Source organism: Polistes fuscatus, unplaced genomic scaffold, assembly GCF_010416935.1.
Source record: "Polistes fuscatus isolate 324 unplaced genomic scaffold, CU_Pfus_HIC Scaffold2, whole genome shotgun sequence".
Taxonomy (NCBI): domain Eukaryota; kingdom Metazoa; phylum Arthropoda; class Insecta; order Hymenoptera; family Vespidae; genus Polistes; species Polistes fuscatus.
Window position 1 is genome coordinate 14,242,252 of NW_025113096.1, and position 24,379 is coordinate 14,266,630.

The 24,379-nt window shown below is 32.8% G+C and overlaps 1 protein-coding gene and 2 non-coding genes across 4 annotated transcripts in view; 2 read left to right on the forward strand and 1 right to left on the reverse strand.

The window, feature by feature from the left end:
- The window catches only part of LOC122516467 (mannosyl-oligosaccharide 1,2-alpha-mannosidase IA), a 308,019-nt gene that overhangs the window by 274,016 nt on the left and 9,624 nt on the right, over nt 1–24,379 (reverse strand). The window lies entirely within an intron of this gene.
- On the forward strand, nt 225–295 carry Trnag-gcc. Its single transcript has one exon. It is a non-coding gene; the product is annotated as a tRNA-Gly (tRNA).
- Trnag-gcc lies at nt 2,804–2,874 on the forward strand. The gene has a single exon. It is a non-coding gene; the product is annotated as a tRNA-Gly (tRNA).

Genomic DNA, 24,379 nt, shown 5'->3' on the forward strand with positions numbered 1-24,379 from the left:
ACGTTTGCTGCTAATCGATAATAGGAGAGATAGTTTAGTGTACCTATACTTTATATATATGTACACATAAATACATGTATATATGTATAGATATATGAGAATTAACTGTTCTAAAAATACTTGCGGAATTTCGTATATTTTTCTAAACAGTTTGTGGTAAATCAAATAGAATTTAGATCGCAATGTTCCATGAAATATTAAATGAATATAACCACGTAATATAAGCATCGGTGGTTCAGTGGTAGAATGCTCGCCTGCCACGCGGGCGGCCCGGGTTCGATTCCCGGCCGATGCAAAACTTTCATTTTTTGTTTTTTTTTTTTAACTTTTCATCTATTCTTATAAAAAAAATATTTAATAACTTACTTAACCTCACGTTTAAAATAATATTTTATTTCATTTTTTTTTTTTATTTTTAATTTCTTTTCACTTCATAGTATGTTCAATTGGAATAGCACGAAAGTATTTATCTTGGATACCTCACATACGAGGATTAATTGTTCTAGAAATATTTCTGGATTTCCGTATATTTTTAAAATCATTTTACAGTAACAAATAGAATTTAGATCGCAATGTTCTATCAAAACTTAAATTAATGATATCATATACTATAAGCATCGGTTGTAGAATGCTCGCTTGCCACATGGGCGGCCTAAGTTCAGCATCGCAGGCAATTTTCCCGAGATAGTGAAATTAAAAATAAAATGATTGAATTGAATATACCTAACGTTAAACATTTATAAAATCACTAGAATCAAATTTAACTAAAACAAAAAAGCAAAGAATTTGGTTTAATTCAATTAAGCTGTGATAGTATAACACACAATCTGACTGAGGTAAAAACGTTAACATACCAAAGAGTGCGTTGGGAACCTCTAAAACAAAAAAAAAAAGACTTATTTCAGTGCAATAAATGCCAGTGCATTGGCCACTTCAGTGCAAACTGCTCACTTGGCTATCGTTGCGTCAAGTGCGGTAAAAATTATGATCCAGGGAGCTGCTCAATTCCTAAAGATTCTGCTAACAAAAGTCTTCTATATTGCGTTAATTGCAATAACACTGAACATTCAGCCTTCTATAAAAAGGCTGCCCTTCTTTTTAAGTTCGCTATAAATATAAAAATAAGTAAACGCATCACTAGCAAAGCTGAGAAGTTTGCTCATATCAACAAGATAAGTACACATTTGTATTTAATACATCTAGTTCAAAAACCCTTCTAATATTAACAAATAATTAACCCTAACCTCAATGCGAAAAAAAGTAGCTTTAACCACACTTCAAATTATGATTTTCAAAATTCTCACATTCTACAAAATGCATGGTTCAGCAATAGCAATACTAATGAACATCTCTTCAGCAATAATACTCATATTAAACACGATAACAATAGTTTTGATTTTGCAAATTTTTATGATAATTTATGTCATGCAGAGCCTTCGTCTAACCACCGGTATATGTTTGAAAAAACAAAGTGGTTAGTTTTCACTAAAAATAACTTCAAAATAATTACAATGTTTTCGTAACTCATAATGTTAATCTTTCTAATAATAACATAAACTTCCCTGCGACACATTTATTAATAAGTTTATTTTTGGACATGATAAATAACTAATTGATTATTAATAATTTACTCCTACCACTCCTCGGTTCATAAATAAATATCCGATAATCAGTTCGGCTTTGAAAGATTCCATTCAACATCACATGCAATACACAAGATTCTCACCGATATAAACCATCATCTCCATAATGAATAAGTCGAGGGAGCATGTCTGATAGATCTAGAACGGGATTTCGACTCAGTCTGGCTAAATGGGCTACACTTTATTCTTGATAAACTTAAATTTCCTAAAGATCTTATACAAATAGTCTGGAACATGACTAAAGATAGAAAATTCGTGACGTGGAGCGAAAACGCATTTTCATCTACAACTTTTGATATAATTAAAAACTTAATGCAGGGAATAGTTAATTCATACGAATTGTTTAATATATTTACTTATACAATCCCGAATCTCTATCATCTATCCCCTTGAACCCAGCTGATATTCCTCTTCACAATCTTAAATATTCCATAACAATCCCAGATAGAGACACAAATGAATTTCGTAGATTAAATGCAACAAACACTGGTGGCTTTCTGGCGATGCCAGATTTATTGATGAAATCAGAAAAAGAAGATTCAGACTTTGCTGCTCATGATAGCTACCTCTCTAATATCCCTTCTTTAGGACGTTTAGTCTTATCAAACCTTTCATTTCTATTTACTTATCTTAAACTAAGATTATGTCTTTTATTTGCTACCCTATACTGTAATTGCACAATGCTAGAATATTTTTTGTTCTAATACTTGTTATACCACACTTTTGTCCCCCTTGTAAATACACACTTTTCTTTAGTCTTTTAATCAGCGCTTTAATACAAATTGAATGCGAATTTTTTTTCTAAACTTTTTACTTGTAAAACTACTATTTACATATTGTAAGTATTTCTCGGCGAATTTGCCTCCAACTGCAAAATATCAATAAGTCTTTATTATAATTTCTTACAAATGTTTATGTTCAATAGCGAGTTCACCCACACTAATGGGTCATGCTACTGTATATTGTCAGCTAATGTTCTGGTTTTTTCGTTAGTAATTTTAGTACCATTGTATTATAATTATCTATAGTATCTTTAAAACAAGTAAAAACTCAAAAAAAAAAGGTTCGATTCCCGGCCGATACAACATTTTTTCCCCTCCTATTACTTTTTTCTAATAATTAAATATATATTTGACTATTGAGCACAAACTATCATCGAAGCATCGGTGGTTCAGTGGTAGAATGCTCGCCTGCCACGCGGGCGGCCCGGGTTCGATTCCCGGCCGATGCAAAGCTTTTTTTTCTTTTTTTTTATAATGAAAAAAATTCTTCACATAGTTAACCACAGGTAAACTAAAAATTATTTATTGTCGTTGAAAATAACATAGTTTATTTAACCCAAGTTTTTGCATAAAACTGTTTCTCTCAAATACCTTGATAACAAAAACTTTTTCTGTACAATTTATGCAGAGAATAGTAACTTAACTTTTTAACTTTCAGAAAATAACCTTTTTTTTAAATATTTCTAATTGCTAAAGTAAAGTAAAATTTTTGTCATGATTATATCATAGGGGAAAAACAAAAAGAGAAATTTCAGCGAATTCGACGAATGTTTGCAATTTTCATCTGAAATAAAATAATTGCAAAAAATAATTTTAATTAAATAATAAATAATATTTAATTTTATTTTATGGTATAAAAGAAAGAAGAGAAATTTAATGATTAAAAATAATATTTGAAATTTGTGTGTTATGTGAAAACGTCACGTTACGTCAGAACAAATCGATCAATAGCGAACACGTTCCAATGTGTGCAATCAAGGAAACGGAAAATCGTATTATGTCAAAATATGATTTTCATTCTACTAAAGTTCGTTAGTTCTGCGCTCGAATACCAGAGCTATAAATTTTATGAAGGAGCTAATGAGGATCCATTGTTTCAATATTCAGCCAGCAATCCTGGCTCAAAATTCGAAAGATATAGCGATGGGAATTATGGAATTATCAAAAACAAGAGTTTTACGTTGAAACAAGTTTGTCCAGGCGAATCTGCGAGGGTAAAATATTGCGACGTAAAATAAAAGGGAAAAAAATAAACAAATAAATAAGGGATAAAACAGAAGCAAGAGGGAAAGAACAAACCCCTTGAAATGAAGAACAAAAACAAAATAAAAAAGAAAAAATAAGAGAAAGAGATTTCACGATCATTATCACGACGTTCGTAAAGTTCATTTTAAAGTACATTGAAGTTTTCATAACCGACTATAAAATTCAATGGAGCTTTTGGAGTCTTACACGAAAACATCAAGGAGTTCTGGATTTTGACTTTAGAAAGTACCAGGCGTTCTCTTTCCGTCTCTTTCTCTTTCTCTTTCTCTTTCTCCTTCTTTCTCTCTCTCTCTCTTTCCTTTTACTACCACTTCTGCCACCTCTTGCTAGCCGTTTACACTACGAGCTGACGGCATCTTTAATGATAACAAGATTCTCCGCAATAGGATGTTACGTTCACTACCGTTGGAATCCAATTGCTAAAAGGAATCTTGTGGATTCCACAAGTGGGACATTACGGTAGATTGGGTACCGTTTAATGTGACTCCTTTCTTATTCCATACCCAATCAAGTTTTCTCGTTTACATGAAAGGAAACCTGCATATCTTCTACTCGCTTATTTATTTAATAATAATTTAACAACCATCCTATACCTCTTTTCCTTCGAATAATAACATCTGCCTCAACATAAATCAAATAAAATAAATTTAAACTGAATTTCGTACGATTGTACTTGATGTCAGTTATTTATTAAACAATTATTTTGCAACTATCTAGTATCTTTTTTCACTCGAATTATATTATATACGTTGATTGGCACGCAAAACATCTACATGTTTCACAATTCTAAGATCAAACATAAAATAATATAGTAAAATTATATAGTAAGATCTAAAATGATCCATATATGCCCCCCCCCCATTGAATAGATAAACATCGGTCATGGGTAACCAATGTATTATCCATAATAAGAAAGATAAAATAAAATAAATTAAATCTAAAGTTAAAGAAGATTGCGTTAGAAACGGAATGAAAGTGTGAAAGATGAAACAAGTGGTTTAACAGTATGAGACGATAAAGGAGATCAGAGTATCAGTTAGGTAGTTCGGAAATACCTGGCCTATCCATGATCCAACTGACGCTTAATTACGCAACTAAACGCCGAGCGGTAGGTGCACGCATGTTAACGAGCTAGAAACGAGGAGTTAACGATGGGAGATAGTAGTGTCGGCATGTAAACGTACTTATCGATATCTTCCGACTTTGAACGATCGATCGATAATCTCTAAACCGAAAACCCGAGGACTCAAGGTAAGAGCGTAATCGAACGATCGTCTATTAGCCAATTACACTGACGCTTTCGTTATTGGACTTTGAACTCGGTAAAGATCGATAGTTCGCAAATTCCTCTGCTGACTTCTCTAATAGAGATATATTCCAAATAGAAGAGTTCAAAGTCAAAGTAATTTTATAACACTTTATGTGAACCATTCTACGATTCTTTTTATAAATTTGTTATAACACACGGACATGTATACGTTGATAATTCGACTAATCTATCTAGTAATGACTTAAATGTATGTTAGAAAGGTGTGTTTAATAGAAAATCGATAATTCTTATCGATCGATCAATTAGGACACCAATTGCGAAATGGAGCAGGAACTCTAACCGATAGGTCGCTTTTTGTAATGTAAAAGAATCTAAAGTCGTCTAGTCATTTTGGTGCAACCGTCTACTCCTATCGATATCGACGATTTTCATGCATGATCGACGATGACACGATAAAACTCATTCATCGGATAAGAAGAGAAAGAGAGATCGATTAATCGATCAAAGAGGATACCAATCGACGTGGAAAACCTTTCTTTGCCGAACTTTCAAATCACCTAACGAGATTTTGCATCCGGATAATGCGGTAAATGACTCACTTAACACATACTTGAGATCAACGATCAAGATGAAAGTTCATTGGGGGGATTTCATCTCGGTTCATCAAGTCTATGCAATTTTCACGTATCTATCCAAAAGGAAAAAAAATTGATTAGCTGATTAGGGTAAAATTAGCTCGTTAGTAAAGATTTCTTACATGCATTAACATTTAACTATTAATATAATTATACTTAACAAAAATACTCGTTAGTGGATAGTAAAATTAATGAAATACAAGAATCTTGCATCATCAAGAATACCATTGAGTTATAATATACCAAGAAAATGATCTAAGTCGATATAAAAACGTCTACGTAATATCTAAAGTAATGATTTTCAGACAACCTGAGTTGAGAGTTGAAAGTAGGAGTCATGAAAATGAAATTCTAGAAGCGATATTCGTGCTTCATTTGCCGGTTAATCGTGGGATTATGTTTTACGACGTCATCAAGTATGTCGTACCGTTGCTAATTTGCAACCTTCATGTTTCGAAAGTGCGATTCTCTTGGTCGTTCTGCCAAAGACAGTTTCTCTGTCTGCAATTTTAGTTATCCTTTTGTGTCACGTAATAGTAATGGTTATGATACTAATAGTAAATAGTAGTGGTTGTAATAATAGTAGTAGTTGTTGTTGTTGTATTGTTAGTATAGTATTAACAGGATCCAATGAAACCAGACCCTTTAATCAATTATTCGAACTACAAATGATTTTTCTATTAATTCCCTTAAGTCAATATCATTCGCACTTTGAAATGATCCTTGAGAAAAATAGACATTCCCTGATACGATAACCGTTTGAATTGAAAAAAAAATCGAATAGGATCGACTGTATCAGAAGACGAAAAAGGGAAAGAACAGATTTTATCCTACTTCTTCTTTTTATCTTTTATTCTTTAACCAAGGAAACAGGCAACGAGTTTTCTCTTATTTACCTTCGTCCAATAAACGAGAAAAACGATTTCGTTCCCATGGTTCGAGTTTTCTTCAGCGAATACATTCGCGAAGGGTCCATTTTATTTTCAACGTTGTAAGGCTTTAAAGAAGTACGTCAAGAAGAATAAGAAGTATAAGTATAAGTATAAGAATAAAAATAAGAATAAGAAGACGAATAAGAAGAAGAAGAAGAGGAAAAAAAACGAAAAGAGACGAAGGAGTTTACCATCCAGAGATTCGAACACTATTGATACCGTCTGAACGAAATACGTATCTCCTCCTCTGAGAAATTGGATTTGCAAAAAGAGGACTCTTTGATCGCGTTGGTTAGCAATAAACCTTTTGGAATGATCCAACAACGATATACTCTTATTACACGCTACTCTGCTTCTTCCTTTCTTTCTTTCTTTCTTTCTTTATTTCTTTTACTCTCTCTCTCTCTCTCTCTCTCTCTCTCTCTCTCACACACACACACGCATACTCTTTCTGTTTTACCTTTGAGAAGTACTATAATTATCAGCATATTACAAAGTTGCAAGATCTTTCGATGTTTAACTTTCGAATGGGACCGTACATAAACGAAACTGGCCATGGGATGATCACGAAAGAGAATCCATATGGTGGACGCCTTATCGCAACATAATATCGTAACTATAAACCGCTTATTACGATGATGAAGTCTTACGATTTTAATAACTCGCACGGTCCACTGAGCAATAAAATCAAGAAGCAATGAAATAAAGCTCTTCGTCTTTCTCTCCCCCTCTCTCTCTCTCACTCTTACTTCCACTTTCTTTCTTTCTCTCTCTTTCTCTCATTTTAGTTTTCTCGTTAAATCAAAACCATCCATTTTGCTTGCCCGCCCAAAGACATCAAATAGTGAAATCTGTGTGATGGTCTGACGTTCTTGAAGAACCACATCGTGTGATCATATACCAACACATACACACACAAACGTATCTATTTACACACATTTAGATTAATATTGAGTCTCACGTTACAGGTATGTAAAAATTATGCAATCATGCTGCGAAAGTGCTTTTGCAATGAAATAAATGTTAAGTATCTTGACAGATAAAAAAAATTATGAAATATCATTTCTCATAAGAGTAAACGAATTTAATGATATTAATGATTACTTCTTACTGAGGTAATCAATAATCCTACAATTTTATAACACGATCATAGTTGACTTTAGTTATTATATTGGTTTGGGCAACAAGTTTCTTCGTAATTTTCCCGATAGATGACTTTAATTTTGCATAACTTTGATAATATTAATTGGACATAACAATACTTGAGTGCATTTGAAAGTTGACATACCCTAAAATAATTAAAATTAAAATTTGTAATATTTGATGGTTCGATCAAAAGTTATTGCTGTTTTTTTGCGAGGGGGGGGGATTTAAATGTCAAAAATACATCTATTTCTGGCCGACCAATCATTGAAAAAATCAATAAAATCGTATAAAAAATAAAGCAAATGAACAAAAGAGTTTTAAACCATTTGAAGAAAGCTGGTACCTATAAAGAAATATAAAAGAAAAAAAACTTGTTTCATTGTCAGTTTTGCATTAAAATACGAAGAAACTACTACGATAACCATAAAAGAAAAATGATAGTAAGTACATAAAAATGTATTGTTTCTTTTTTGTTTTTATCTTTTTAATTCGTCATGTAAACACAAATGATGAAGATATTTGCGTATCGCGTTCTCAAGACGACATACTGGTGCCTGAACGTAGCAATTCCTGGCTCCATTATTACGATGCAACGTTATTATGTATGGGATGGATCGGAGCAAGGTTCAAAGCAAAGTCCGAAACGAAACACAACCGTCTCGAATCAATAAAGCCAAGATCTCAGACCTTCTTTCCTAAAGGAATTGTGTGCGGAAAGAATTCATTCTCGATGGAACACTTTGTCATTTTCTTCCGTGATATGTATCAACGTTGTCAACTTTAAAAAGATCTTCATTCTAAAGCAAGAAACCTTAATCTTAACAATATTTGTAGATATTAAAAAAAATAATGATTATGATATTTAAATATAGAACGAATAAAATAAGACATATTAGAAGAAAATTCACGTATAAATTAAATTTGTGATCATTAATGAATTTAATGATTGTAAGCGAAATTCATGGATTGACAGATAAGGAAAAATGTTAAGATAGTTGAAAAGTACTTTTAAAAGTACGTGTTATGAAGAACGACAGTGAGACTGAGTCTCGGAGATACGAATCTGTAGTCTTTGGTATCCGACAAATGTAATTCCCGAGTAAAAACGTGGCTTAGTACTTTTTATCGTGGTCCCACCCCCTCCCACCGTTGATTCGTTCCTACAGCTGTGCCGAAATTCCTGCGGAGTCCGAGTAGTCTGGGATCGTCATTGTAGTAGCTCAGTTGATAAAAACTTTTGCAAAATTCTTTACTTTCAACTTCGGTTTCTTCTAACTCTTTGACCTTGTCTTATTACGAGAGACAATAACGTATATCCAAGTTTTTCGTGTTTTCGATTTAAAAAAAAATTTTAAAAAGCAAATAAAATAAAATGTTTTCGATGTAGACAGAAATGAAATAAAGAAGAAATGAATTAAAGGAAAGAAAATAGTAAAGGCAATTAAATGTTGTTAATTTATTGAGAAAATAAATTCTAGTGATTTGTGGAATTACAGAAGACAAAAGTAAGATAAGAAAAGAAATACGAAGAAAGTTTAGTGAACTAAAAGTAATCGAGTAAGAAAGAAGCGTAACAATGTGGTCGAAAAGAAGTGTCTCGAGTATTCCTGATCCGATCGAAAGAGCATGGTTGCAGTTTGCAGGACCAAGATAATTATCTTAGTTTCAGGTTTAATAGACGCTCGGTATTTCGGATTGGACCCTAATGACGGCGTTTACCGAATTTATATCGTCATGCCGACGTAGTATAGCCTCAAATTGGCCGGTTGGAATGATCTCAAAGACTCGTTGTTCCACCTGACCAGTTCATACCAGCATCATCACCACACGGTATCCTCGTAAAAGAATCAAAAGAGATCTTGTACCTGTCTGGTAATAGAATGAACCGAATCAACCCAAGGATTCAAGTACCATGTGGTCCGAATTACAGCAAAATACTATACACAATGGTCAAAGCCAGTATTGTTGTTGTTTCAACTTTCAGACGAGAAAGACATTTATTATTGTCAGCTCCGAGACGCGAAAGAATCTGAAAAAGGGAGACTCTTCTCAACCGATAATATGCTACCTTTATCCCTTCCACTGAAAAATCATTGGGTCGTATTTTAGTACGTCGTGTTGTTGGTCCTGTTCGATGGCATGTGCCTGTCTATAGCTAGGACAAGACGTAAACGGGGGAAAAAGTAAAGGAGAACAAAGGGTACGAGCGAAAGTTCCTGTTTGTGTTAGAGGAGAAAAAGTCTATCTGGCTGGTTGGTCGAGTTGGTTGGTTGACCGGCTGGCTGACTGGTTGCTTCGAGTTGACGGGGTTAGGTAGGGATAAAGTAACCCAAGAGAAAGAGAGAAAGCAAAAAAGAGATAAATAAAGAAAGAAAGAGAGAAAGAGAGACACTTGTCATTGGAATTTTAATAGTACTTCTCTTCGCGTAGGGCAGAGTCCTTCGTGTCGCATGAACGAGATTCGCGAACCTTTGAAGGTATTAAACACCTAAATCACATGAATGACGATGATAAAGGTAAAGATGAAGACAGGGCACGGTCAAGGACCCTGTATGTATTTTTATTGCAAGCCAATCGTTCAGTCTCTACCTTAATAAAAAGTATCTGCTATTAACATCGGCCTACCGCATTGACTGCACCCGGTAGATTTCTCTCTCTCTCTCTCTCTCTCTCTCTCTCTCTCTCTCTCTCTCTCTCTCTCTCATTCTGTCTCTCTCTCTCTTTCTTTCTCTCTTTTACTCTTACTCTATCTTTCAGTTGTTTATTTTTTTCTTATGAAGAATATATCGACTCGAGATCGGGGCAAATAATCAAGGAGATAAAGGATAGGAAATGTTGATTTAGTCGATGAAGGAAAAGTTCCAATAACGTACGAGAGGTAGTTAAAGTCAAATGATGAAGAATATCGATGCCTACTCGATACGACTTCGTCACGGTAAGAAAATCAAGAGGAATGGGCCATTCGAAACGATATTGCCGTTAACGCGTGCTGAATGGTTAAGTATAAATTTCTCAGTCAGCGATCCAACGTGTAACTGCTTGCGAGAGTCAGACTATGTACCTCGAAGAAAGATGCTTGTGGAATGCAAAACGGATGCTTCGAATTCCACAATCGTATGCCGATTCTACGGCCTCGTGGAACGAATTAGAGAATGTCTGATGAAACGAAAAAAGAAAGTATTTCGTTTGGAATAAACGAGATTGTTCGTTTAGGTAGAAACAAATGAATAAATAAATCAACGGAATTTATCCTCTCCATTTTGATATAAAATAACATTTAATATATCATACAATAATTATCATAATTAATATCATTAAATATCATATGAAAAGTAATACAAATATTAACGTTCAAATAAATATAATTATTATCCTTAAACAATAATATTATAATTAATGTTAATTAAGTATAATATATGATAATTAGTTAAGTATCGTTATTATTACATATATATAATCTCATTTACATGTACAATAATAGGTATATAATAATCAATGATAACTAATTATTATAACATTATTGATTGGCAATTATACAATTATACTTGTAACTAAAAATGAATATATTTCAATAATTAAGAAATTTACTAATTTTTTTATACAAATATCGAGATAGAAATGAAGTGTGAAAGATCGTAAATTGATCATCGTGATAAATAGAAAATAGAAGCCAAGGTATAAAAAGAAATGAATCGGTGCCAAAATAATTGTAGAATCAGAGAAGGGGAAGAGAGATGAAAAAAATCGATAAAGGCAGGAGCTAGGAGACAATGAACGGTGCCACATTAATATTCGTGGGATGTGCCGGCCAAGCTCTAGTTTTACCTCATACATATACATACACACATACACACATACTTATTCGCTTTCTGTCTCTTTCTATTGGTCCTCGCACTAGCCCGAAGCAATGCTCGTGCACCTAGATTGAAATCGCAACAGCTTCGTTAATTACTGGATCTTTCATGGGTACCCATTTTTCCCATAAATGAAACTGACACTAGGCCAACAATTTAAAACATTAAATCGTTCTCTCGTGTATCAAGTGATAGTTATCATTAAATCACTATAATCAATTATAAGATTTAATCTAAAATTAGGATGATTGTTCAGGCTAATTGAAAAATGCGTTCGATGATTTAAAATATATGTTACTAGAGAGAGGATTCATCAAAGCTAACATAGCAAGATCGTTTCAATAGAGCTGGTAGTAGAGGCAGACAGTAGAAGAGAGATGTGGGAAGGATAGAGAAACATCATTATCCCAAAGTAAACAGGAAAGAAAGGGTCGTGTGTAGTCTGACTTTTGGTTGGACCGAGGGTACACATGGTGGATCTTATAAAAGAGAGAAGTACCGTTGGTAGAAAGCACTCACTACTGAAGCATGTTCCCTCCAGAGAAAACAACGACGATTCTAAAGACCGTTCATTAGTATCTAAGGACATAGTGGAAGGATAGAGAAAGAAAGAAAGAAAGAGGAAAGAAAGGGAGAGAGAGTAGACTTTTGGTTGGACCGAGGGTACACATGGTGGATCTTATAAAAGAGAGAAGTACCGTTGGTAGAAAGCACTCACTACTGAAGCATGTTCCCTCCAGAGAAAACAACGACGATTCTAAAGACCGTTCATTAGTATCTAAGGACATATAGAATCTTGGAATGTCGGTACGTGGACAATGAAAGAAAGAAAGAAAGAGAGAGAAAGAGAGAGAAAGAGAGAGAAAGAGAGAGAGAAAAGGGAAAGAATAGACCGCTAGCCTCCCGAGGCTCCTTTCGCGTGTCTCCCTTTTTTAGTCGCGTCGTCGGTCCTTCTGCTCCTCATCCGACGACACCTGTTCAATTCAAGGGAACCTTTTCTCCGCGCCTTGATGTGAGAAGAAACCTGTTCGATAGCTATAGTTAGCACATTCGTTGACGACTGTCTTTGGAATGTCAAAGAGATCAAAGGGGATTGACCTTGAAGCAAGAAATTTTTCTATATCTTTTCCTTTTTTTTTCCTTTTGTTTATTTTTGTTTAAATTCATCAATTAACTGAAACTTACAAAATTAATAAGAATATACGATATTATACTTAAGAGGTTTCTTTGTTCCTTTTTTTTTATTTTTTAAAGAATAATGTATTATGATAATTTTTCTTATGCAAAGAAGCAAAGAAGGATAAGAGCTTGGAATAAAATAATGTAAGCGAGAAGAGATTTTCAAGATTAAGCCATTTTTTCGCTACGTGACTACGAGCATCTAGTCGAGGAAATAACGACTAAGGAAAGCTTCTTCTTCCGAGGCTTATCAAGAAACTGCCCTTCTCTCTCACTCTCTCTTTTTTCTCTTTCTCAGACGGTCTAACCCGATTACGAAAAGGATTTAGCAAATCATTCCTTTGAGAATTGTAGCCTCTTGCTAAGCGGACTCCTCCTCGTCATCCTATTTTTCAAAGAATAACGATGACCTTCAGTAGATTTACTAGATTTTTATTATTGTTTACTTTTATTCGTTTATACGTTTGAACGTTCACTGATTCATCTTCACGATTTGATAAAACATGAATAAAAAATAAACATTTAAAAATAGAAATTGTAAAATGGTAAAAATCATTTTCCAAATAAAAATGTTAAAGTTAGTTAGAGAAAAAAAAATTTTGTACACGTATAATAAAATAAAAATAGAAGACTTCAAAATCGTAAGAGAATAAAAATAAAAGAAACGAAATAAATTTTCGATATTTCGATCAATTTTATAATAAAAGTTTCAAAGTTACTGGTAGTGTAAATTTTAAACTACCTTCCCTAACATTCGCTATTCCAGTTGGATAAAAAATATGAAAATAAAAAAAAAGAAAAGAATTTAGAAGAACGGATATTTAAAAATTGTAATAAGACAATAAAAATAAGAATAAAAATTGAACAAACATCGATTTTCATCACCTATTTCCGAATAAGAGCGTCGAAGTTTTTATTCCAATAAATTTGAATTTACGTTTTAGAGTTGAATAAGTAAAAACAAAAAAACGAATAAAATCAAAATTGAAAAATAAAATTAATAGTAATATTCGGATTGGGGATAAAAATGTCAAAGTTAGAAAGTTAGTGGTTAGTTCAATACGTTTTGAAGTATTTAGTATCTTATCCCAAAGGGACCACCGATTTCGGTGAACAGTCCAGTCTGTCTGGTTACGTGATGGAATGTTCTCCTTACCACGAAGGAAACGGCTTGGTCCCCGTCAGTCAGTCAGTCAGTCGGAACAGTGATTCGGCAGGGAGCACTTACTTCGCTCTTTATAGCCTCCGAATCGGTACCATTAGGCTTATACCATCGGATAGGCATCTTGTAATTTCTTGTATTCCCGAAGCCGATCGACATTGAAGAACGGCGTCGACATACTTCCACCGTGTACTTTTTCCTAAGATACAACACGATGTTTCCTGTAGGTAAAATACTTTCAACTAAGAAAGAGAAAAAAAGAGAAAGAGAGAAAGAATTACGAACAAAAAGAATAGAAAGATTTTCGGAAAAGGATTAATAGGGGCGAGTGGTTCCATTGAAGAAAAAACAAATAAAGAAGCAAATCATATGAAATTTAAATGACTAATCTGATTGAAGATATTTTATAGAATAAACGAAAAGAATGTATCAAAATTCAAATAAATGATCTTAATAATTAATGAGTCTTAACAGATTAATCGAAAAATAATAGGTTATAAGTAACATTTAATTTTTTTAATTTGAGATAAGTGCATAATTATAAACTAGACATACTCTAGTTTTCAACAAAATATTGTAATTTAGTTTAAATAACGTTTACAAAAATTTGTTTAACATGATTACGAAAATATAGTTGTAATTCAGACATTGATTGTCCAGTATAGAATAATAAAAAAATTTGTATGATTTCGAGGCTATTATAAAATCAAAGAAAAAAATGAGATCTGTATAATTTCTTTCCACAATCTGGTACAATCTTTTCCACCCACTGCTACCGCCACCACCATTATCCCCCTTCCCCCTTTTTCTTTCTCTCTCTTGCTCTCTATTTCTCTGGCGATGGTTCAACGCCGGAATGAAATGCAAATTTAAACGCGTTTTCGCAAATCCATCGACCTCCGGGCCGCGGAAGTTGAGTGTAATAGAGACCTCGATTTCATGCTCGAACAAACTTTCCTTTCCAACATTGAGGAAATTATTCGGCGCATCGTATATACCCGCGAACCGTCTGCGGTTTATTGTTTTCGCGTTAACTCTAATCAAAGAAGAAAAAGAAAAACACGTGGTTATGGGTAAAAAAAAGAAGATTACGCGAAGTGTCGTTAAAACGAGAGGATATTTTTTTTGTAAATACTCGTTTATTATAACGAGTTCGAAGTTGTACTTTCTTTTGCTCTGTCAAGCTATTCGAGAAGCTAGATCCAAGATCGAGATCAAGATCAAGAATAAAATAAATGTTCTAACGTATTAACGTTCTAATGTATTAACGTTCTAACGTTGTTACTCGATTGAGCAATTCCGTTTGTAGATCGTGCTGACTTACAAAAGCAAACGTTTGAACGAGCTATTATATTGCTTTGAAAGAACCTCTGTGTAACTTGATCGTATTGGGATTGTAATCTTGTGATATTTAACAGATTAGGAAAGATAAGCTTTTAATAAAAAGAATTTAATTATTAACACTAGATTTACGGACTGAGCCAATTTGACTCATTACTCATATATATATAACTTAAATATTATTTTTTAAAAACATGTGTTGGTTTTTAGTTACTTAACGATATATACGTAAATATTAATTCCTCCCCTTTACTCAATCCTCCATTCAAACAATGTTTGTAAGTCATTAGAAAAATAATGAAAAAAATATCCGTAAATCTAGTGTTAATTAAAACTCATTTATTCTTAGCTTAATTCCTATTGGACAGTGTAATAGAAGAAAATTACTAAGTTGCTTTGAAAGAAACTTTTATATCATTCGATTGTATTAAAATGATAATCTTTTGATATTAAGCAGATTAAAATAGATGATCGTGAATAATAAATTTGTAGAATAATTAAGAATTCATTGGAAACTAATTGTAATCGGAAAAATGAATGTTTCAACGAGCCATTACATTGCTATGAAAAGAACTTTATGTAATTCCGTTCTGTTAAGAATAATAATTATGCTATTAAATAGATTTTAAAAACATTACACACATCTTAAATAATAAAAAAATAATAATAAATTAAAGAAAAATAGATAATTAATTAAAAGATTAAAATACGACGAAACAACTCGAAACGTTATCGCATTATTATTATTATTATTATTATTATTATTATTATTATTATTATTATTATTATTATTATTATTGCGAAGCTACAAACTATTTAAAATTTACATTAAACAAATGTACAAGAAAAATTGCCAATCATGTTAATTATAGAATTATTTATTTAAATATAATATAAGTCAATTCTTATTGACAAATTTTTGTTTGACAATATTACCAAACTAAATTCAATGAAATATGTTAAGAAAATTTGATCGATCATAGAAAGAAAATTCGTGACCAAGAGTTTTGAAAAGTAAATACAAACGCCATCTACGAGAATCGATTTCTCTCCAAGACGAGAGAACCAGTTCCAGAGCAACAATGTGACCTCGTCGATAGTCAGCGAGAGTTTGACTCGAGAGGGAAAGTGCCCGACTAAATTTCCGACTCTTAAGTAGGGAAGAACTCGTTGGTATATACAACAAGTAACACTTCAGATAATCCTCTGTGAATTAGATACACAAGCGAAAAATAAACTATACAACGAGACTAAATTTACTCAATCGAATTTACTTACTCAAATGCGACAGAAATTGTTAATGTTCTATTATACGAAAATTCCTTCATCGAAACAATTAATGTCTCCCAATTAAATAGGATACTAGAGGTTTTACTGTATACAATAAAAATTCATAACAATTTTTTCATCTTCAAAATTTCATAGAAAACAAATTCACAATAAATATTTGTAATCGTTCAAGAAAATTTCTTTTTAAATAGCACGTTTAATTTTAAAGTAATATATGAGTCGATCGGAAGACAACGCCAACCCAGTTAAGTCTATTTTTGGATATTTTCTGATTTTTGTAAACTTTAATGGAATAAATCTATTTTTTTTAGCTGCCAAAAGGTTTTTACCTCGTCCTAAAAAATTTTTAAAATACTACCATTATTGTAGAAGCTATCCTTTATATGCTTAAAACATTAAAAATAAAAGACTTTATACGCTATTCTAATCAAATTAAGAAATCAAAAATTTTCAATAACCGATGTATTACGAAACATTAATTCTGTCAATTTTAGTCTTCTGAAGTTAACCGCATTGGCTTCTGAATGATTCATATAACTATTTCGATACTTCCCTTCATGCGAATTTTAACGCTATCAAAATCTCCCACTGGGCAAAGAGGAAGAGAGAGGGAGAGAGAAAGAGTAATGAAGGGAAAAGGAAATAAATGAATGACAGCACTATAATCGTGCGGTCGGGATTTCGGCCTGGTCGTATTCATAGCCGATGGCGGGATAATTAGCAGAACTGAATGGACTCTCTGGATTCACGCAGTTATTTTCGTGGTAACCGCTTGCAACGTGTTCAAATATTACGTCGTGGTTTCCACTGATTACGCCCTGGTAATATGTTTAATGATATCCAACCGGTGTTTCATTTTAGTTACTGTTCTCTATCGACAATGTAAATCTTAGATAACGATTTGGCCATTATTGAACATTTCTGATCGTGCTAAAATCATTCATGTGGTGATGAACAAAATCAAAACTTTTACATTTCTAAGGAAAGTAATATCATTGAACGATTGTTAATATTGTAAGATTTATTACTTATTTATTAAATTTTTATTTATTTATTATCGTTTAATAATGTTTATTAAAAGATTTAATAAGGTATAATGAAATATAACTTAATATATTTCATAGTACGTAAATAGTAAGTATCTATAATCTAAACTAATAATTAATTAACTAACTGTATTATGTGTTACTTTAAACGCCTTACTTGACGAAAATATTATCGTACTAAATTCTTCGTTGCCGTCGTCTTTCGTCCCTTTCGTCTTCTTTCACACACAACACTCGTCGTAAGAACAACACAATATCAGAACACGCCCGTTGGTCCTTTTCGTCATCTATATATTCTCATCATCCCCCTCCATCGTCTTTCGTAAATAGTCATAAAACTCAAGATAGAAACTAAAAAGAACCTGACGACTAATATTCTGAAAATCGTCGCCATATCGTCCTCAAATAGAAGACCAATATAATCCTAGACAAACATTCCGTAAATTCCGTATTCACTATTGCTTCCGAAATATGAACCATCTGACAAAGAAAAAGATCTCCGATCCATGGGCGTAGGCGCATGCAAATTTGTGCATCTAAAGTCGTCTGGACTTTACCCCCAGAAGGTATACTCTTCAAATCAATGAAGAGTATACAAATCAAACTTGTAGGCGTCAATGTAATTATCCAATAAGGAACTAATTGTAAGTTTTACATCTGATTCGTCATGCAACGAAGTAACTGATCTAATTATAAGAAGTGGGAGCAGGAAGAAGTCTATAAAGGTCAGGGACAACGATATTACGCCCTCTTTTGCATCTACTCTTTTACATCTGATATACATCACTTTGAACTTTGAACTTAGAACTATATATAAAAAGATTTAGAACTCAGAACTTTTCTGTAAATCAGATATTTCTATTTAAGTTGGTAAGTCTGTATTAGTTTATAAGTCTGTATTCAATTTTCGATATTAAGTCTGCGTTCTGTGTAAGTAATAAGTCCGTATTCAGTCATACTTCTGTTTTCCGTTATAATCCGTAAATCCGTATTCAGTAATAATTTACTCAATCCGTATTTCTGTTTCGTGATTAAGTCTGAATTTCTGTTTTATTAATTAAATCCGTATTCTGTTTCTGTAAAATCAGTGAATCATTCAATAAGATTGATTGATAACGTAAAACAATTGTTTATTGTTGCTGATTAAAGTTCTGACAGAGAACTACAAGTTCAGCTACAGGGGCTGAAAGGGACAGGGGAAGTTCACTCTTTTCTAATATCAAGCCTCCCTCAATCCTAAATATAGCATTTAAATGAAGGTTGACCAAAACCAAAGGGAACAACGTTTCTAGTCGTGTAAAGGGATAGAGATTAACATTATTTCAGGCCAAGTGCTGGACAAAACTTTAATCTCATTATTTTTGGTCTCTGACCGACACGAGGACGTAACTATTAATATTAATGAGGATATTATTGTATTTATTATATCTTTAATATAAACCATGGATACATACACACACATATCTTAGACGCAATACAATATCAGCACATAACGAATGAACTTAGGACGAACCGTGCGCTGATCCTTTAGGTCGCCTATATATACTCATTATCCCTTCTACCATCATTTGTTCTTTCCTCGCATCATTTCTCGAAGTTTCTCGACCATTCCCAATAATAAAAATTCCAGATTTTTACTTTCTTCCGGTTCGAGAATATTCCAGAGGTTTCGGTACGGCCACACATCTAGCGATTATCTCAAGTGGTGTCGCCTGACAGACTAAACACACTCGCACCGGTCAAAATAGTCGTATTCAGTTTCCAGACAATCTTATCCCATACATATTAATACACTCTCTCCTTTGACCAAATAAATTTAATATTTCAACAGTACCAATATGTATTTCTGCTATACATCATTTACATGAATGGCAAATTTGTATTATTCAAAATTTCTGATCGCACATTTCAAACGTAATTGTATTAATTATTAAACATGTTCGAAATACTTCATTTCGATAACATCATTAAACGCGTTAAACAATAACAATTTTGTATTTCATTTCATTATATATATATATATATATATATTAAATACATTTGCACGTATAAAAATTGATTGTAAAATGAACGTTACAAAAATTCTTAGGCACGAGCAAAGTAAATCCTTTCGAATGAGCAACCTTTCGAAAGGTGAAACACGATAAAAGTTACTCCGGCTAATCGACGCATCGGCAACGCATCGCGAACTCTTGCCCTCCGAAGAATTCACTGTGTTATTCTGTGAATTCGTAACACAATCCTTTCGATTCATATACCGGCACGTACGAGTAATTCTAATTAGGAGTCATCGACCTTCTTGATAAAACGAGAGTTGATTCCTCTAAAGATCATGATATTCAATATCGACTCGACGTGTTTATTGCTTGATAAATAAAATTTCAGATAGTAAGTATTATTAATTCGATGATGAAATTTTCATTAAATAAATTCTAACTGAAAATTCCCAAAAGTGCATACATTTTTTTCAAACAGCTAACTAAATATACTAATTGCAGATAATACAAAATTTATTCACTGGAGTCCTCGAGGACACGATATGTACAAAAGTTTCATCCAATTCGAAATTCCTTTGTATCAACTTTATTCTTTTTCTCCAAATAATACAGAGAATTGAATATAAAAAACATTTAATTATAAAGTATTGGAATTCTTTATAGAGGCTAGCAAAGAAATCGCATATGTTGCAGAGACGCACACACGAAATAAAATTTCTGTAATAATAAAAAACTAGATAAAAACTTTACGGGTCGCGTAACAATAACTATAACATCGACAAAATAATTCAAAAAAATCCCATAAAGTACAAGAATTCATTTATATTTATATAAAAATATAAAACAAAAAATTAATAACCATTTTTTCCCTCCCATTTCTTTTCGTTTTTTTAATGCCTCCCTCCTCCCCCTCCCCCCATTCTAATATTTGATTTACTTGCAGTGCAACCAGGAACGTTAGTTTTAAATTTTTTATAGAAAAAACAAGCGAACGTAGGTAGGTATATTCTTTTTTTTTCTTCAATTTTTTTTTGTTTTCCTTTCGTGCAAACAAGAAGAATAAGAGCACTATCGAACTCGTTATAACATGACGATGGTTGAGCAATGTAAAATTCTCATAGGCACGAGCCAGATTATTTAATTACCGTGTTCCTCTTTTTCGACGCTGACGCTTTGGTAGTCGAATAAATATGAGAAAATAAATATGAAAATCTCTGTAGTGCGGAAATGTGGCAGCGAAGGGTAAAAAAGAAATAAATAGAGAAAGAGAAAGATAAAGAGAAAAAGAGAAAGAGAAAAAAAAGTACGGTAATGCACGAAGCGCCAACTCACTGTACAGGATATTTGCATTTAACCGAGTGTTACGTGTATGCATTCCCACCCAATCTACAGCTGGACCATTTAATATTGATCATTACGGCTATTTCGTACAAACACGAGCGCCATAGAGTCTGTTTGACGTACTGAGATAGAAGGAGAAGGAGATAAAGGGAGAGAGAGAAAGATTGATCCATGATATACAAGAGAGAGTGAGAGAGGGAATGAAAGCTTCTGGCACATTTGCAACATCGGTTCACGACACGTCCATTAATTTATAGTTTGCCGATTTTCCAAAATAACTTCATCGAATAGTCGACAAAAAATTATTTCCACTCTACTGATTTATAATATCGAAAGACAAACCTATTGTATATCTATTTAAGTTCATCAACTATGAAATTTTTATAGAGCAACTTGATTTTTTATATTTTTTTTTAATTTTTATTTTCTAATTCATTCTCGAAAATAATATATTACGTATAAATTATTAAGTTGTATATAAAAAGTTTGTGCCGATTTAAAGAAAAATTTAATTGATTAATAAAAATAGGATTTACATTAACAAAGTTTATTGACGGATAGCATAAAAATTAGTTCTACTTTAATATTATCGTTGAAGATTTAATGTTTTTTTTTTTAACAATTGATTATTTAATACTACCAGAGAAATCCAATAAAACGAACTATTATTTAAATACACGATGTCGTTCAAAAATGATTACTATTATCGGCCGAATTAATCGCAAATCCGCTTAAATTTTTGAAAAAATCTAATTATTAAAAAAACTCCTTAAACGATCGTTAAAGTTCTTTTTTTTCATTATCACGAAATACCAACCTCTCTTGTTTAATCGCAAAAGTATCACAGTGACGTAGGAAAAGAAAAAGAACGACTGCGATAATATTTCCATAGTACATGAGTTTTCGACTCCTCGCCATTTGTTTACTTACGAAAGGACCGATAAATCGGCGATGACCGATCGAGAATGGAAAAGCGCGTTGAATACGAGGGTTGAGAGGTGGAGAAGTGAAATAAAAAATAAAAAGAAATAAAAAAAAAACTCCCCTTCCGATCGAGAAACGGCAGGGAATGACTCGTCTCTTTCCCGTATACACAAAAAGGGAAAAAGGGAGAAGGGGAAGGGTTTGAGGTTTGCATCTAGGGTAATAACTCGCGCTCCAAGTTCGATATTCAAATTTGGCCAGTGCAAATCTTTTCCCTCTTTGCTTCTCTGAACTCACACATGGGCATCCACCAAAATAAACAAACACGCATAGATGCATACATAAATATATGTACATAAATATATCTAGGTGTGTGTAGAAATATACACGCATACTTTTTTCCCCGTTTTCCTAGACTTTTTTTTTCGTCTATCGTACGTATAGAAAACGCATGAAAAATTCACATACGAACGTACACGCACGCGACAGAGTGTAATAAAAGGCGTGAACGATGGCCATGGAAAAAGTCATAATCCACTTTTGTTTGCGGAGTTATCGGCCTTCCGTAATACTTCACCAACGTTCCCTTATCGGTACTGGCCACCGAAATAAACGAGCAGTAGTGTAACGAGGCTCAAAAAAACGTGCGTCTACCGAAAAGTCCTCTGGATTTTATTCACTTTCTTTTTTTCTTTTCTTCTTTTCCCTATTTCTTCTGCACTTGTTTGTTTGTTTTCTTTTTCTTTTTATTTATTTATATATTTCTATTCGGTTTTCTTTTAAATAATAAAAAAAAAATTTCGAAGGTAACTTTCCTTTCAAATGCGCTTCAATTGATACGACCAGGATAAAGTAAAAAAAAAAAAAAAAAATTAAAAAAAAATATAAAGACAAAAATAGTTTTATCAGGGTGTAATAATAAATAAATAAATAAAAATGACGAATAACCTCGGCGAAAGAGTTAAAAAGCCGCGAAACGATTTTTCTTTCACGTAACTGTTACTGAAGCTACGATTTCAGAAATATCGTAATTTATAGAGCGCCGGCTAAACGTCAAATCCATCCCACCGAGCCCTTCCCAACCCTATTTCTATCCCAACAGTTCAGTTCGCGTCCTTCCTTCCTTCCTTCCTTCCTTCCTTTTCATGGCTTTCCATTTTTTAAGTCCGACGTTCCCACGAAATGATTACAAACGAGCGAGGATAACGTCCAATAAAACGTCTCCATTTTGTCTGCCATGCACGTAGAACGTATCAGTGACGCACGGAAAACCACCAAACAACAAAAGCCATGATTCACGTATATACAAACTACGTTTTCTTTTTTCTTCGTTATTTTTGTGTTCATTTGTTTGTTATATATATATATATATATATATATATATACACACATTTTTTTTATTTCCCCCCCAACCCCTTTTCTTCCTCTTTTTTCCTTTTTGTTCTTCTTTTTATTTTTTTTTTATTTATTTGTTTTTTATGTGTAGATTCAAAAAATATTGCTTCGAAAACGTTCAACAAAACACGAGACTCTCTAGGTGAATTGAGCGATTTCGAACGAACGAATTGTGTGATCGTATTGTTGGTAAAAGGGATCGTTTTCAGAGTATAGAACTAGAATAAAAAAAAGAAAAATATACGTAAAGAAGAAAAGGGAATAAAATAACAAGAAACTAGTCAAATCGATATCGACGAAAGATAAACGTGTGTTTGGCACGAGCCACAATAGAAATAGATAAAATTGTTACGATCACGCGCGAGTCTTTCATTCGAATGTCGGAAACATTTCAATTAATTGCACGTGCCAAAAATTTATTATAAAAACTATATCTCAAAATATAACAAATGATCTCAGAAATGAATATAAAAAAAGATAAGAAAGAAATAAAAATATGAAAGGTTTCATATACAGTGGTGTATCGTCAATAATAAAAACAACTTCAAACATTTATTCTGATTAAACTTTACTATATTTTTTACTGGATTTCTGCATTTGAGGATTATGTAAATGGTAACATTTTTTTTTGAGAAATGTATGGCGAGATATAGAATTTCGATAAGATTTGTATCTTTTAACTAGTGATAACTACATCGAACATTTATTGGACAAGCATAAAAACTTGAAAAAGTGTTAATAATTGTTATACAACAAACCTCATTGCTGTATTCCATGTAATTCAGTCAAAATAAATTTGTAAAGTTGTTTATTCTACTGTGATATACGCCGTAGTAATATTCCTCGAGAGAGAAATTACGATTCAAATTCATGAAAATGGAGTAAATTCGTTCCCATCGAAACTAAACAAGCGCAAAAAGGAAAATTTCCGATTCAATAATAATCGGATATGGCGATAATCTCGAATGACACCGGAAACACCGACGAAACGTGAGAATTTCATGAAATCACCGCCCTTAATACACACCGCTCTAAATTCTTTCCCTTTTATTCCCGGCACTAGCGCAAGTAAAATACGACAAGCATACAAAATCCTTTTTCAAGAAATCGGATTTTATGATAGAATTTAAATCATTCCGATATACGTGTGATATCATTGATGTCGATGTGAACGAC